This window comes from Nycticebus coucang, chromosome 6 (assembly GCF_027406575.1).
Source record: "Nycticebus coucang isolate mNycCou1 chromosome 6, mNycCou1.pri, whole genome shotgun sequence".
Classification (NCBI taxonomy): Eukaryota; Metazoa; Chordata; class Mammalia; order Primates; family Lorisidae; genus Nycticebus; species Nycticebus coucang.
Window position 1 is genome coordinate 28,162,723 of NC_069785.1, and position 18,017 is coordinate 28,180,739.

Here is an 18,017-nt window from a genome sequence, read left to right on the forward strand (position 1 = left end):
GGTATAAAAATTTAGATAAAAAGTAAAATACTAGAAATAAGATAGGAGAGCTGTGATTAGCAATAAGGTATTTTTTTCTTTTTTATTATTTCTGATTAATATGAGGGTACATAAAATTAGACCACATTGCTTGCATTTGTAAGGCAAAGTCTGAGTTGCAGCCATGTCCCTCCTATAGGAAGTGTGCCGTCCACCCATGTATCCTCCCTGCTTGGAACAGCCCACCAACCCTCCCCCTTCTCGGATTCAATGGAGTTTTTCTCTCATGTGAGAACGTTGTGTTAATCTACAAGATTCAAATTAATATTTAGTATATGTGATGCCGGTCTTTCCATTCCTGTGATACTTTACTCAAGAGAGTGTTCTTAAAATACATTCAAGATGTAACAACAGATACAAAATCTCCACCTTCTTATGGCTAAATAGTATGCCAAAGTTTATTAATTCATTTGTGCATCAAAGGATGGTTGTTTCCTCAACTGGTAAGCTGTTTTAAATATTTTTATTTGAAAAGAAGAAGCCAGAATTGCTAACCTAAGTTTACATTATAAAGAATCCACAATAATGGTTTAACAATTATCACCGCACATGTAGACACAAATGTAATTTGGCAATCAAGCAGTAGAAAGAAATGAATGAAGATTATCTGTCCTACAGAAGCAAGAAAAGAAGAAAGCTAAGCAAGAAACAAATATTGTGATGAGAAAAGCACAATTTAGAATATTTAAAGATAATTCCAAAGATATCAATTATCATATCAATTATAATTTTTAAGAGTACCACAGTAAATAAAAAACCTTTCAGATTAAAATTAAGTACCTATATATATCAACTATTAGAAATATACCTACAACATAATGATAAAAATGTTGAGCTTCCATGAAATTAAGATACGTAAAAAAATTTTAATAAATACTAATTTTAAAGAGTTAATATCTACAATGTTATTAAACAAAAAGATTTTAATGTAAAACATATTTTCATGAAAGACATCAATACATTATTATAAAAAGGACAAATCACCAGAAAGATACAAGTGTTCTAAACTTTGTCTTTTATAACAATTCAAAATATTAGGTTTTGATTTAGTATTAGATCGAACCATATAAAATTATTATTTTTTAGATTAAAAATGATGAAGCATGGCAATTTCATGCAATTTAGGCCATATATGAAGAAAATTCTAACAAAGTTACTAAAAATGGATAAATATATAATAGTATAAGATCTGAAACAAATTTTTTTAATTTTCTCTATAAATATACATGTGTTTATTTGGTTTCTACTTTTTGCCTTCACAGAATTAAAAAGGCTTAAAATAAAAATAAATAAATAAATAAATAAATAAAAAGGCTTAAAATTTAATAACAATAACAATGTTTAAGATAAGGACTAGAAACAAAAACCTCGTAAAGAATAAATGAAGATAAATACACTTGGAAAAGAAATCAGATGATTGCTGTAATTGAAATATTGAGCAATAATAATAATGCAAAAAAACTAACATCACATTGTCAGATAAAAGTATATCTATCATAGAATGTTTTGACTCTGAGGTTCAGTAGGGAATCATCAGTTAACGTCTTTTTTTTTCCCCAAAGTCTCAAAAAATAGACAACTGATATTTATAAATGAAACAAACTTTTGATACCAAGCAAAAAATTATATTAAAGAGCTGAACAAACACACATGGAACCCACGTGCCAGATTGCCCAAGTCCTTGGTCAAGAAACAGCAAAGATGTACATAATGGAGATCACAATGAAACAAAACTAAAAACAAGAAAATCCTCTTCTCCTCCTCCTTTCTTTCCAAATATATTTGGAAGTTTTAACATATCCTTCTTAGCCGTTCACGGATCCAAGAAGAAAGTATAAAGGAAATCACAAAAGATTAGAACTGGAAACTGTAATGAGAAGTTTCTATTTACTGGTTTCCTAGCTGGTTTCTATTTACTGATTGTTTTTTTCTTGTCAAAAACTGTTTATGCCCATCATATACCTCCAAAAGATAATGGATAAATTCTCCCTAGGTATCTTCATTGCCTACCTAGTTGCTGATTCTAGACCTCTGCTGTCCAGCCTCAAGCCAAATGTGGCTACTGAATACTCGAAATGTAGCTAGTTTGAATTGAGCTGTCCTATGACTGTAAATCATTCATTAGATTTTAAAGTCTATGTAAAAAAAAAAAGCATGGAGAATATCTCATTAATAACTTTTCCTATTTATTGCATACTGAGATGACGATAGTTGGGAATTTGTTAGGTTAAATAAAATATATTATCGAAAATAATTTCACCCGTGGTTTTTTTTTTTTTTTTACTTTGTTTAACATTAAGCTAAAATACAGAGAGTGTCAGAAAATGTATACACATTTTAAGAGATGTTATCTATATATTTCTTCTCAAAATTGAATTAAAGGTAAGCAGTACTGGTTAAGTGGACCCAGGCATGCTATGCACATCCAATTTATCATACACTTTTTAGGAATGACTGAATTTACTTCCAACAAGATTGCTTAAAATTTGTATACATTTTTTGGCACCCCCAGTATATAAAAACATATATGTGATTTGCATTATATTTCTCCCAGAAAATGCTGCTCTGCTCTAGACAATTCTCTGACAGGTTAGAGAGATGGTCCATGGTAGAGAACCTCACCAAGGTGATGAGAGATCTGGGGTCAAGAGCAGGTCTGACAGGGAAACTGCATCCTTGCTTTCTTGCTTTTTTTTAAAGACATAGTGACCGGGGCAGGTTTGGGTTTTTGTCATCTAAGGGTGCTCACCTTCAGTAGAAAGAATTCCTGCCATAACCCTACTTGTTGTGGCCCCTCGGACTTCTGTACCTCCTGACACCCTGCAGTGACCAAAGGACCCCTAAGAAGAGTGCCCTTCATCTGATCTACTTCCCACCTTCCCCTCTTTTATTCATCTTTTCAAATTACAATGAGTTAGGTGAAGATTTAATCCATCATTTCTTACTTATCATGTAGATTTCTCAAAGAAATTTTAGGATGATTTTTAGAATCTTCTTTTGCTCCACTCCCATCTGCATGACATGTAACATGAATAATTCTGTTTCTTGGATGTAAAGGACTCTGTCTCCTAATTTCCAGACTGATCCCATCTAAAAATTATTAAAAATCTTATTGACATTTAACTACCAGTCAAGGAAATGATGTGGATGGTATAATTGACCAGTAGCCTTGCTGAAATGTGACTCTTTGGTTCAAATTAGTTTAAGACTGTGGACCATTTTACTTTCCCAGAGGACAGGTGGCCATGTCTGAAGGCATCTTCGATTATCATACTCTGGGGAGGAGGTGCTACTTGCATGTAGCTGGCCATGGTCAGGGATGATACCAAACATCATATGGTGCATATAACAGCTGCCCACAGGAAAAATTATCCAGCCCCAAAATGTGAATAGCTCATACTGTGAAATCTTACTATAAGGTTGTCAAACAAAAATTACATGGTATTTTTATAAATACAAATATATAATTATTTTAACATAGATTTATATTACATGAGTAAGCACAAAAATGCAAACTTTTTAAAAGCCCATCTCAATTAATTTTCACAAATGAGCATATCTGTGTAACACAGGAGCCAGCTCAGGGAAAAGAGCACCACGAATACTCAAGAAGCCCTCCCATGACCCAGTCTACGCATCTTTTCTTGCTCTAAGTAACTGCTATCCCAACTACTCATACCACAGATTAGGTTTGCCTGTTTTTGAACTTTCTGGAAATTGAATCCTAGAATGCAGTTACTGTGTCTGCTTTCTTTAACTGGACCTCACATTTCTTCAGTTCACCCATGTTGCGATGGAGCAGCCGTTCTGTCCTTCTTATTGCTGTATAGTTTTCCCGTGCATGAGTATTGCATAGCTTACTTATTTCTCAGCTATTGAAGCTCATTAACATGGTTTTGGATTTTTGTCTATTAAAAGTGGTGTTGCTCTGACATTTTTATACATGTTGTTTTGTGAAATATGTACACATTTAGGGGGATATATTCCTAGGTATAGAATTGCTGGGCAGAGGATATATTCCTAGGTATATAGACATCCAGTTTTAGCAGATACTTCCTTAAATCACGTTATGCTCCCACTAGTAGTGTATGAGAACGGATTTATTTTTAAAGAGCCAATCCAGGTGGTTTATGTACATATGTATTTCCCAAACTTAAAATCTACATCTTAAGCACCAGGTAGTTTAGAAATGAGAAAGGCCATAGGCTCAGGCTCATAACTTTCTAGTCATTAAGTGTCTAAAATCTGTTCTCATGAGTAACTGTTCTGACCTTATGGATCCCAGGTAAACAGCATCGGATGTGGGAGTATATGTCTATAAACCGTTTGGAAGAAGTAGTTCTTTGAAACTATTGGTTTATTCTTACGGCTTTTTGCAGTCCATTTTAGATGAGGATAACTAAGCCATGCAATCCTGTTGTGGTAAAAATAACTATAAGATTTTGATATGTTTGCTTTCTGGAAATGTCACCCAAATGTCTTAGCTCCTATGCTGATGCTCTTCTCACTCTCCTGGGCTACTTCACTGTGCAGAGCACTTTCTTCTGCATGTCTCTATTACCTTATGTTTGAATCCCTCAGACCACAGTATATTTATACATTGAAAAGTCTCTTGAATTCCTAAGATAAGAAAACCTTGTAAAAATAAAGGTACAATTGTCGCAATAGCAGTATTGATATTATTTGGTTTCCTGCAACTATTCTTGATATTATATTCCCTTTGTTACATTTTTAACACTGAAAGTTTTCCAGTTGCATGCGAATTAGCATCACAATCTTATAAACATGTTTCTATTTATTGAATCCCGGGTCAAAGTAATTATACAACAAAGAACAACAGTTTTCATACCAGACTGCTTGCATGCATGTAAATGAAAGACTCTCGCCAAGGAGGTAATGAATACAATCTCAAGTTTCATGAAATTAATCAAAAAAATGCAAAAATGAATAACAGAGTTCTCCTAGTCCAGATAACCTAAGTCAAGGTATTTTTCTTCTTCCCCACAAAACTGGCTTTTTATAACAAATTTAGACATGAGGTATTAAATGGTATGAAAATAAATCATGTAGGAATACTCTAAGACTCTGTTTCCCTTGCACAAGACAAAGTGAATTTTCATTTATTTAAAATAACCTGATGGTTTACATCAAATTCCATATTCCTGGAGCAACAATTATACACTGAAGCTATACAGCATTGTGGTCAGAAGTACTGAGTCTAACTACCTTATTCCAATTTTGATTCTCCAACTCAATAACCTTGTGGCCCACAGCAAGTTACTTAACCTGTCAGAACCTCAATTTTCTACACAGAAGAATGGACGAGAGTAATAGCAACTATATCATGAGCTTGTGAAAACGCAAAGACATGGCCCATCATGTGGGGTTAGCTCAGCACCTAGGACACAGTGACAGCCTCACTGATGGCAGCTGCTACGAGGTGACAGACGGCAATGAGGACAGAAGCAAGGGCACAGGCACTACCTGTTCACATTTCCCCCAAGATGGTCTGCCGCAAAGCCTTCTACTTCTAGAAAGTAACTGAAGTGGAACAGCAGCTGAAACATTAAGCCCGCTTAGCCACTTTTTAAACTGGGGACCTATGAAAAGTTATGATGATATACAGTCTCTTAAGGCAATTGGGGTAGATGGGTTAAGAGACAAACTCTGGAGCCAAACTGTCCAAGTTAAATTTCTGTTCTGCTGCTTTTACCCTCTATCTGGGTGAGTCCTTTAATCTCTCTGGCCTACACACTGGGCATAGTCTCTAAGGGGTGTGTGTTTAGTACAGATGTCAGGGGACTGTTGGGAAGACTAGCCATCAAATGGCCGTGTGGGGTACCTGGAACCAGGCATGGGAGTGGGCAGTTGCTTGGGCCCAAGGTATTGGAAACACTGCTGGGAGGGAGAGAACCTGAGGAAAGGTTATTTCAAAACTGCGAATAGGTTTTCTGTTTTTCTAGAAGTGGGGACTTGAATACCATTTTGATGCAGTCTACTTCTAAATTGTGAGGCCGATTGTGGCACGGCCTTTCAGTTATGCAAATCTAAATCACAGGTCATAGTTTAAAAAGGAGGTGTTTGAAAAGCTTCTAAACAGTTGTGGGTGATCATGGAAAAGGTCATCTGAGTAGTAAGCAGAATAGTATTTCTCTAGGCAGCATCTTCTGCAAAGTAAGTTTCTTTTAAAAGTATGGACTTAGATGCTTTCAAATGGCTGCTTCTCACTAGTGTCTTATAGTTAGTAGATTCTTGGAAGTGGTCAGGTTCAGAGACCTGATACTTGGGGAGAGACAGGCAGGAATTCCTGCAGAAAGGACCGTTAAACAGCCCTCTATGTGGTAAGTTCACAGAAGCTGTGAAACTTTCAAAATTAAAGGCAAATCGATTCTTCTTAGTAATTTGGAAGCAAGGGATATTTAAAAATCAGTTTGCCTTAGCCTGTTTGCTTAGCCTTCCACTGGCTCTGCCATCTGTCTGCTCATCACGTATAAGGAAGCACAGTGGTGTTGGACCGTGATTGCCCTGTTGAAACCGTAGGGTAAACCCTGTTGACAGGGGTGTGGAGGTTGCCAGTATCAGTGATCCTGAGCCAAAGTAGATTGTGAGATAGGAAATAAATCTTTGTCTAGACGTGAGATGGAGATACCTCTAACTCCTGGGGATTGATTTGCTTGAGTCTTGTCTCTGAGGAGTTTAGGCAAATGTGAGGATGCTTGAAGAGAAAACTCACCTCCTTTACAGATTGAGACAACCAAGTGCTGGTGCTGTGGCCTCTCAGACCTCTGTGGGTCCTTCTCTTCCCCTCTTTCTGGGCCTTCAGGCAGGCCTCATGAAAAGTATGAGCTGTCTCTTGTGCTAAAGTGAGGAAGTAACAGAAGGCTTGTCCAGGAGCACAGGTGTAAGCAGGATTCCTGAGGAGGGTGCGGCCACACAGCCCAAGGCTAAGAGAGCTTTTGTGGTTTGGACCCATGGGGCAGAAGCACGCACCTAACAGAGACAAGAGCTGACTGGCACCTTGAGGGCAGGGAAGAGGAGCTCAGCCTGGGACACACGGTGAGTTATGAGATTGGGAAGGGATGTTAAAGGGGGTGTGGGCTCCAGCTCTTCTAGAGGTGGTAGGTGTTGAGAAAACTTCAGTTTTCTTATACTCTAATAGTATAGATTCATTTGAACCCGTAAACAGTTGAACCCTCCCGGGCATTTGGATTATGTTTATTTCCATCTTGCCTAGCGAAGGGTGAAAGCAACCTAACCAAAAAAGACCAAAACATAAAGCAACCAAATGGCTACACAACAAAAAAGACTGATTGCCCGAAGGACTATTAGATAATGTCTCTGCCTCTCAAATCCTCACTACCCTACACCAACAGGACTTAGTCATTGATGGCAACTTCAAACTTGCAGTTGACTAAAGTGTCGAGTATCTCACAATAGCCAGGGAGATCCAGAGTTCTGAGGTTCCCAAGTACATTGTCCTGAATGTTTTATGCGGAAAGTTTTTGTGAATGAAGCAGTTGCAACCACATCTCTGGAATTCTAAAAGAACTGACACCTAAATTGACATTTTTAAAAATATTTCATACTATTATGGTGGTACAAATGTTTTGCCGACATGAATTGCTTTTGTATGGTTTGAATCAAAGTGATATGTGTACCCATCACCCCAAAAGTGTGCATTATACCTGTTAGGTGTGAGTTTACCCATCTCCTGTTCCCCCCTACACACACCTACTCGATTTATGTTGAGTTTTACTTCCATCTTTGCACTTGAGTGCTGATCAATTAGTTCTAATTTAACAGTAAGAACATGTGGTGTTTGTTTTTCCATTCTTGTGATACATCACTTAGGATTGCTCTTTTTGTAAATGAGCATTTTTTTATACTTCTGATTTTTTTCCCATTTATATCCTGTTTTATTTTTTACTTGCACTTTCTTTTAAGTAATTTTTTTATCATCTTTAATTTAAATGTTACATTCTGGAGACAAATGTACTCCAGAGGAAAGAATCTCATATGTGAAATCCTTTCCTGAGTATTTTTATGCCCATTACTATTACTGAAAGGCACTTTTCTTGGATGGCATCTTTTCCAATACACTTTTTGGCCCCTTTGCCTCTGTCTCTTTCCTCTGTGTCCCCACCAACAACACACACATACACGTATCATATCCTTGGCTGTGCTTTCTTTGTGATCTTTGGGGGCTTTTATATTAAGCTGAAATCACAGAAAATCATTTTCTTTTTATTAATGGGCTGACATCAAAATTTGGGTTGGGAGGTAAAATGTCAAATTACTGGTTAAAATGAAAACTAGTACTTCCGTAAAATGTCATGATACATGTGCTCCCATGTGTCCTATTTTTCCAGCTATAGGTAGAACATTCCTAAATGTTTATAAATTGAGGAAAATAGTAGCATCAACAACCGCTTTAAAAATATTACTACAGATATCAATAGAGAAATTCCTTCACCCCGTGGCTCTGCGGTGGTGAGGAGACAGAAACTTAACAAGTGGCAACATGGAAAGCATTTGGTTTTCTAGAGATGTTCGAGCTGTATTTGCAGCTAATTAACATGAAGGCTTCAGTGGGCATGACTCTTTTTTCAAATGCAGCTTGTTTTATCACTTAATATGCATAATAAATACACGACAGTATAGAAATAGACTCTCTGGAGAGCAGCAGGAAAATTAAACCAGCAATTTAAGCAATCCAGGTTTGCCATGGAGTCTGTCCCCTTTAGCAGCCAGGGTTCAGTAAGCATGGAGGCTGACACACTAAACTGAAGTAATAACACGGTCACTCCTGTGGAGCAAATAGGTCAGGACTGCTGGCTGGATCTTCCAAGACCTGCTACACCCCCATTTCAGGCACACCATCTACCACAGTCTCGCCTCTTGCCTCAGGTCCTAACACCTGTCCTCAGCCTCTAAGTTTCTTCAGTAACATTAACCTCTCTTGTTCTCATTTTGTTGCATACAAAGAGTGACAAAACTTCATGTTTCCTTCTGTTTCCTGGCCCTTTTCTGAGCCATCCCTGTGTTTTTCTAGGGCATTGAAGGGCGACTCTGGAGGTAAAGCAGATAGTTTTAATTAGGTTTGATTGCTTTTTAAATAAATCCTGGAGGACTGGGGAAAGTAATAGCTGAAAGAAGCATGAGCTTTTTTTAGATCTGAATCTTTGGAACAGTGTGGCTACTTACATTAAATTAAAAAGGCTGACTTTCTACATTCCCCTCTCTCATGGACAGGAGGAGGCTGCCTTCCTGTGAAGCTCACCCCCTCCCACCCTTCATTCCACACACTTTTGTTTTCTTTTTGAGGCCAAACTAGAATACAGTGACCACCTTGAGGGAAACAGTAGCGGAAACAGGCTCTGGATTTAGCAATTACAATAGAAATGTATGATTTATTTATGTTTACTCTTTTTTTCAGCACAATCTGAAAACTTATATTGTGCCATTTGTTCAGCAGATGAAGAGGAGCTAGTGAGATCATTTACAGCTGAACAAAGAGTAGCAAAGCAACGATATAAACATTCTTAGTTGGTGAAAATTCTAGTTTACATAATAGGTTTAGAAAATTTTCCTTTTGCTTAATGGGTTGGCTTTAAGTGCAATTGGCTAACCCTTATATGGCTAACTGGGTTCTAAGTTTACCAAATATGAAAAGGTTGCAATCCGTACAGTTAGCAGCAAGGCTCTCCATCTAAGTAGCTTTATTAGTCAAAATCATTAATTGTCTTTAGCTATAAAACAAGTCAGAGTATTTGGAGCAGCTATCATCTTATCTTTGGCTTTATTAAACTATTTCTTGCATTTCAGCCATGCTAATGGCCCTGATGAAACAGGCTGAAGAGTGAACGCCCTAGGCACTAATAACTTCACTTGGAAATACGTACTTCATTTAATCTCCTTTTCTTTGGTATGCAGGAAGGGGTAGGAGATGAAACTACCCAGCAATGTTCACAAAGGAGACCATGGCTTTCTGAATTTGAATATATCTCCTCGTCACCTTGACTTTGCTAACACTAATATTCCAGATTTAAAAGAAATTAGGTCTATAGGGAAATCAAGCTTCTAGATCTCACAGAAATGAAATATTCAATATTCTGCTTTTTTTCCATATTCCCTGTACACTTCTCTGAGAATCTATGAGAAAAGTATTAAGACTGCTGAAGATGTTAGAATCATTATTATTATTTAGAGCCATGGAGGCAATAGAATAAGCTAAAAATGATTTAGGGAAGAGACAGTGATATTGGTAACTTTTGGGGTTTGGGACGTGTGTGTTTAAGAACCAGTTGGAAAAATGTGCATAGGTCAGAAGAATAAATATCAAAATGCAAACTTTATTGGTGATAGAGTTGAACTAGAAAAGGTAGGTTGAAAATATGACCATAATTGGGCTTTCTTATAGCATGTTTCATTCAGAATTCAATTCAATAACTCTTAAGTCACAGAACCACAGACAACCTAATCCTCTCCTCCAAAGTTGAAAACTTGTAAGAGCAGATTTTCCAAAAGAAGAGGCAGAAGCTCAAGGCCATAAGTCTGCATATCCTTTTCCTAATCTCATCAGCCAGATGAGTAATCTCTCCCTTTAGGAGGAGTAAGTGATCTGAATGGATAGAAATGTGGTGGTTACTTTCCCTAAATTTTTAAGAATAGGAAATGTCTGTTTCATTGGCCTGGTTGGGAAGTCCATAAAGAGATGAAAATGGTTCCCTTAGCAATGGACATCCATGGAGCTATATGAATTGCATGGAAGAAGATTTCCAATGTTAGTGATGCTAAAAAATCAATTAATTTATTATATAAATTAGCAAATAAAAACAATACTTCATTTGAAGCTGACCTGTTTCAGCTAAACATATAGGCTCCTCTGCACTGGAGTGCTCATAATGTATGAAGCCCAGACATTCTGCCATTTCTTCTTTAGCAGTGACATCCAGAAGTTAACAGCCAGGTGGATGTTGTACACCAGCTTATTCCTCCGTCATCTTCACATGACAAACAGCCACGGCCAGACACAGAACATTCTTCATCTGGAACTCGATTGTGGACTTCACCTCATCGACTTTGGCCACCCTGTTTTCACCCAGTGTCAACAGGGAAGGAAACTTGCCAGCCTTATGTAGACCTGGGCCAAGAATTCATGGGACTTGTCTGTCAGAAACTCTAAGGACGAAAAGGCATCATACTTCCTGGCCAGCTCCTTGAGCAGCTTCTTATTTTTGTAGAGTTTTTTCAGCGCCTGGATGTCCATGTGGGGTACGTCCACAGCCTTGACCTTGTCACAGTGCAGCTGGCCCCCAAGGACGCTCATGAAGAACTTGGTGCAGAGGGTGGAAGATCATAGTTCCTTAAGATGATCAGCAGCTTTCACGGTTTCCAAACACTTCAGCTTGCACTGGTTCCGGCCAGGACGTCACAGGCCGCTGCATACAAGGTATCGCGAGATTTGGCTGCTCTCTGTTGCTTGCGCCGGAACAACCGGAAAAGAGATGAAATTTTTAGATAAATGCAGAACAGACGCTATTCTGAAAGTTGGACACTGAGCACAGTGGGATGATCATGTAGATACAAGCAATGGAAAGATTTCGGATGGGGAAAATAAATTTGGGGCCAGATTATAAATATCTGAAACTCAAGATAGGAAAAGGGAAGCCTCTAAGAGTTTTGTTTTGTTCCAATTAGGATAAGTAGTGATTAAGTATGGGCATTGATCAACACTTAACTCCTCCTCGTCTTTAAGAATTCCCAAGGAATCTTAACCATTCTGAGGAAACATAACACTTTTCTTATTCAATTCCAAGAGTTCAAGACTTACACAATGCTTCTGAAAATCAATAACCTGAAGAATTCTTGAAATGTCAGTATGCTAAATGGCCCTTTGAAAAATCAGCAAAACTGTAAAAGAAGCAGAATGTATTTTGATGATTTCTCCACTCACTTTAGCACCTTTTCTCTGCCTTACTCATGCTGAAGCACCCAGGCTTGTTATGGTGGAGAAATCCCTATTAGGACAGTCTTCCAGAACAGCACTTCATCCCCCAGAATGTTTCCTTTCCCTCCAAGAGATAATTTCTCTGATTTGTACACTGTTTTTGTAGGGCTTTCTTCAGTCACATCACCCAAACTAGCTAACAGAAGAATTTCAGAAGTAGGCTATGAAAATATAGTGCATTATAGGGTTGATAGATTTGGGAGATATCAAATAAGCTGAAGACATGAACTGTTCAAATCTTACTACATACGTGCCTGAAAATTGAACATATGTGTTTGTGTTCATTCCTGAGCATGCCTACTGATTTTAATAAATAGGTAAGCAAAAAGTATACTGAGCTGTAACACAGAATCACTGAAGGTTTCAGAGTTACTGCATTCCAGAGTCAAGGATTCATGGTCACTGAGCAGAGGAAAGGAAGGCTAGGAAAGGAAGCCTCCTTTAGCATCTATATCTGAGAGTCTTATTGCCTGTACCTCCCATCCTTGACAGGAAGAACTGAGATGAATACTGGAACATGAACATGCTACCCATGTGTGTGTGATATGCCACTAACATTTCAAACATGATGCAAATACATGATGTGCCTGTCATTCTAACCTTGTAAATCCCTGTGGTTCACAGTGTGGTGAGTTGTAAACAGTAATGTTTCCTACTTGGTAGTATCTTCTGCTATTTCAAGGTCAAAGGGAAAACACAGATGTTTATTTTTCAATATTAGGTTGAGCCGATCACATGCAAATATCTAATGGTAATGCTTTCTCTATGCCAAAACATTTGCATTCTTTTGTAGGTACTCTGTGAGATATTTAAAAAATATATTCATTTTGTTCAAAAAATAACCCAAGGCAATGTGAATGATTTCTGCTTTCAGAACTGAAACCTTTCCTTATTACTTGAAAGTTGATGGCTTATAAGAATCCTTAATGTTGAATTAAGAATAGCAAGGATGAATAACCTAGAATTTTTCCTTGCTGAAGGATTTTAATCAAATACCAGGCACTATTGAGGTCAGAGCAATGATATCAAACTCAGACAGTTACTACATAACTATATTGTCCTGCCTTATTTTTTAGCATTGATTATTCTTTCTTTACTGAACTACCACAAGGGGTTCTTTCTAGGCTTGTGAGTTAATGGTCATTGAGAAGTTTGTCTTAATGCTAGATTTCAAGAAAAATAAAATAGTCATAAACATAAGTAGGTATGGATACTTTTCTAATTTCATCTGTGAAATAGTGTCTATAGCTAGATAGGCCATAATAGAGAAACCATGTTTTTTCCCACTCTCATGAATAACTATTTTTATAGAAATTTTAGGTTCATAACAAAATCATGGTGGAAAATACAGAAAGTTCCCACATACAACCTATCCCCATACACCAAAAAACTACTCCAGTATCAATTCCAGTATCAATTTCATTCACAAGAGTGGTACATTTGTTATTATCAATGGACTCATTGATATATCATTATCATTCAAAGTCCATAGTTTACACCATTTACTCTTAGTACTGTATCAAGTTGACTCAGTATTGTCCTTTTTTTTAATTTTGAAAAAACATAGGTGTCAAAATGAAAAGATCCATAAAAATCCTTTGTTCATTTTTTAATTGGATTGATTTGTTTTCTTAACAAATTGCCTCAATTTTTGTCTGAGAAAATCTTCATTTCTCCTTCATTTTTGAAAAATGATTTTGCAGGGTACAGAATTCTTGCTTGGTATTTTATTCCTCTCAACACTTTAAATATTTCATTCCACTCTCTTCTTGGTCACATGGCTTCAGAGGAGATGATGGAACTAATTCTTATCTTTTCTTCCTTCTACGTAAGGTGATTTATTCTCTTTCTCACCATGCCTAGGTATAGTTGCTTCTTCCTGGAATTTACTCCACTTTTTGTTCTTTGAGCTTCCTGAATCTGTGCTTTGGTGTCTGATGTTAAATCCTCAGTTTGTATTGTTTCTTCTTCTCTTCTTTTCTGGTATTCCTGTTATGTGTAGTTATACCTTTTGTAGCTATCCCTAATTCTTGGAGATTCTATTGTGTTGTTTTTGTCTTGTTTTATTTTATTTTTTAGCTTACAAAGCTCACAAAAGCATGAGGGTGCCTGGTGACTGAATTCCCCCCGGAGGTTTCCCCTCTTCCTGAAGCTTTAAACTCTTAGTGTTTAATTTCTGAGTCTCCAGAAATTTGTCAAATAGAGTTCAGGTTTTCCTATTCCAGCACTAGTTTCCGCTAAGATTTCTGCTCACAGGTATCTGTTGTAGTAAGGTGTGATTCTCTGCATCTGTCTGTTTTTCTCTCCAATTTTGGGGCCAGCAGTTTGCCCTTTGATCTCATTTCTCTGATAGATCCAAGAGAAGTTTTTGATGTCTTAGTTTGTTTTTTTCCTTGTGAGAATAGAGTAACAACTTCTAATCTTCTTAAATGCCAGACTGGAAGCCAGAAGCCAAAACATAATTTGCTAATATTTAATATTACTTCTTACATTGTTTCAAGAACATACAGCATCATCTATCAAAACTTGAATGGACAGATAGAGAACTCTGAAATATTTTTAGAAGAAATGCATCCAGTTGAACAAATGAGTAAAAAGAAAATGCATTGCTATTATTTCTCTTTCCTTCATTTACCCAAACATTGAAGACCCACAGATGAAAGCTAAGCAGGATGAAAGTCACCTGGGATATCTACAGCTAAGAAAAACAACACTCCAGGGAGAAAGAGAGAGAGAGAGAGACAGGGAGAAGTGTTCTGTATCTGATATACATATTGAAGATTATCAGTTGCATAAAAATGGATAAACAAAATATGGATCTCAAGCAAGAAAAATCAGTTATGTTTATTTAGGCAAGATGTTACTTTTGGCTTATCTTGAAGAGAGAAGATGAAATAACTAAAGACAAGAGAGATTCAGTTCTTACTGATACCCAAGACCCTACTTTCAAATTGCTCTTCCTCCTAGACATTCTAGGTTTCCAAGACAGTTATCTTGAACAAAGAGTTTATCTGAAGAGCTCTGTTTTGAGAATCACATTCGTAAGAGAACTTTTGTTAATAAGAGGTATTGTTTATAGTAAAATATTAAGATGTTGATTTAGGGGAATGAGACAGGTTCCACACTCTAAGTTGGCATAAATATTTTTTTCCAGTTGTTAAGGAGAACTTATTTCTGACTCTTCAGATTGCCATTGAAAGAATGGGTTTTTCTTATTTGTAAGGGGAAATTATGAGAGGAAACTTATTGCAGGTAGGAAGAGTGACTTCCTTGATAAGCTTGTAAGGTAAAGAAGTAAATACACTTAGGCCAGCTCCCCCTAGGGTCTTTCTCTAACTCAGACTTATCCTTTCTGTATAAAGTAAACCTTCTCTAATTCTCAGACTCCTCATAGAAGAGGAGTGTTACTGTGATCGAATTATTTCATATATTTCATGGGTTAAGTGACAGTAAACCAATTTGGCCATAATTCTAAAGATAAAATTTCTGTTTGTCTCTCCTAGTCTTATTCTGCTTCACACTCAGGCAGGAGAAATGGAATCAAAATTACATATTCCCCTTCCCAATACCAACAGTAATTTTTAACTGGTAAAAGTAATACACCATGATATGCTAAAAAATGAATTAAGTTGAAGTAATAGTTAGGACACTTCTCATTTCCAGTTCTAATCTGCTTTCCTAGAATAAAAGGAGAAAAAGTCTCTTTCTAACCTTTTTAGAAAGATATGTATTCCATCTATAATCAAGCAAATGTGTTTATGTGCAGGTTGAGTGTGTGTGTGATTATTCTATATAAATTTTTTTTTAACTTTGTTTCATTTAAATGTACATTTAGACAACCATTCAACATAGAACATTTGAAGTCTATTTTATTCCTTTTAATGGCAAAAATAGATTCAACTTTACATCTATACCATTATTTTTAACTAATGCACTATTAATTGACATATTAGTTGTTGCAATTATTTTGTTACTGAAACATTGCTTCACTAATACCCTTTGCATTTGCAGCCTACATTCTAGAAATGGATTTGCTGTATTAAATGGTATGTAAAAGTAAAATTTGATACATTAACTAATGTCTTTAAAGAGATCATACCTACCAGTAGCATTTAAGAATGTCCGTTTCTCTATAAGTTTAACAATACCACATAATATCAAATATTATGATGCTTAAAATTTTGCTTTCTGAAAAGTATATTCCTGAAGGGGACTTTCTCAATGTTGATATAAACAGGACATATTTTATTTACTTAATTATTTGGCATGAACATCAAAAGGATGAGTCAATATACCAGTTCCCTTTAACTCTTCAGGTAAGATTAGAGAAAAAGATACACGTGTGTATATGTATGTGCGTGTGCATTTGTGTGTGTAAATTCTCTATTTTCGTTGTCCTACCTCAGCAGTAAAAGTCAAACATCCTTTCAGGTTCCTTTAAAAAGCACACAATCGGATACAAACATTATTCTAATTTCCAATTTGAGCAGCTCCATTTGCAAAGAGCAAAACTAACTATAACAGGTATGTAATTTCATGGTGCCTTATAAAAGTGGTCATATTTTGTGAGGAGAAAATGCCAGTGAGGCATAGCTAAAGGTCAGCCGTTTTAATGAACTGGTTTCTGACTCATTGCTTTGCCTTTATTTTTCTTTTGCCTTTTTCTATAGGTTATACTTTGATTAGCATAGAGAGTGTCTAATAATTATTGTGGTATTTCAAGTTCAAGTGATTTCCTACCCAATGTGTTTCTTCATCCAGGATTACAAGCAGGTAAGTTCTTACAAGCTCTTGGAATGAGAGAGACAGAGTGGGTGGGAAATGCCCTAAGTATCAGAAAACTTAGGTCTATTTTGTTAAATTCTCTGTTGCTAGAATCCTGTGGAGGTGGTTAGGTTTTTCCAGAGAAAAGAAAATGTTTCCTGTGTTTCACAATTGTATTGGATGCTATATTTTCCTCATGTGACTGCATCTTATCAGTTAAATTTAACTACATTCCTTACTTCTCTGTTCCTGAGTCTGTTGGTGATAGAACATGAATGTTATGTAAACAAAGTAATAACCGACTTAATTTTTCCTGAAGGATGTCAGGAATGATGTCATTCTCCCTTTCATATTTTTGACAGCCATGGGACCTCTACTCTGGTGATTTTTCAAAAGACTATACTGTAGTATCATATCATATTAAAATAACCTGAAATTCACCTTTTCCCAGAGGGACCACTTCAGAGTAGCAGAGTATCCTGTGTGCTTCTCCAAGCTAGTAACGAGGTGAACTTATGTTAGTTGAGAGCCATCCATATGTTAGGCCTACGTACTATTTTATGCAATCACCACAATCTCCCAAGGAAGGAAACATTATTATTCAAGTTTTATAGGTTCAGAAATGAAATTATTAAAAATAAGGACATTAGCTAAATCACCTGGCTAAAATCACCAAAGTCAAACTTTGAGAGAAGCTTTTTTTAAACTTAAACCTGTGTTTTTTCTACCACTACCTTGCCTAAATGTGTCGATGGTTATAAGTCCCATGAGATAATGTACACAAAAGTATTGATAAATTATTAAATACTAGCAAGTGGTATGTATCAATGTTCAGTGGTAGTTTGTCATGTGTTTTGCATGATTTTATCTTTCCTTTAACATAGAAGAAATGGAAGTGAAAATTAAATTAATTTAAAATGTGCTGGACCTATGAAAAGATGTATAAATAATGTCTACCCATATGCCCACAGCTCAGCTTAAGAAGTGAAACATCTTAGTAATAGTTGAAGTCCCTGTATGACCGACCTGGTGTAGGTTTCCCCGCCCTTTATCTTCTCTCCCACTGCCTTCTTTCATCCCCTTAAAGAAACAATCACTGTTCTGAATTTGAGATTTATCATTCTCATTTATTTCTCCAATAATCTAAATAATACACGGTATTATTGGTATTTCTCCAATAATCTAAATAAAACCAGAATTTCTG

General features: G+C 36.5%; 1 pseudogene; it reads right to left on the bottom strand.

Moving 5' to 3' along the window:
- Positions 1-10,906: 10,906 nt before the first annotated feature.
- Positions 10,907-18,017, bottom strand: part of LOC128588607 (60S ribosomal protein L10a-like) — a 34,809-nt pseudogene continuing 27,698 nt past the window's right edge.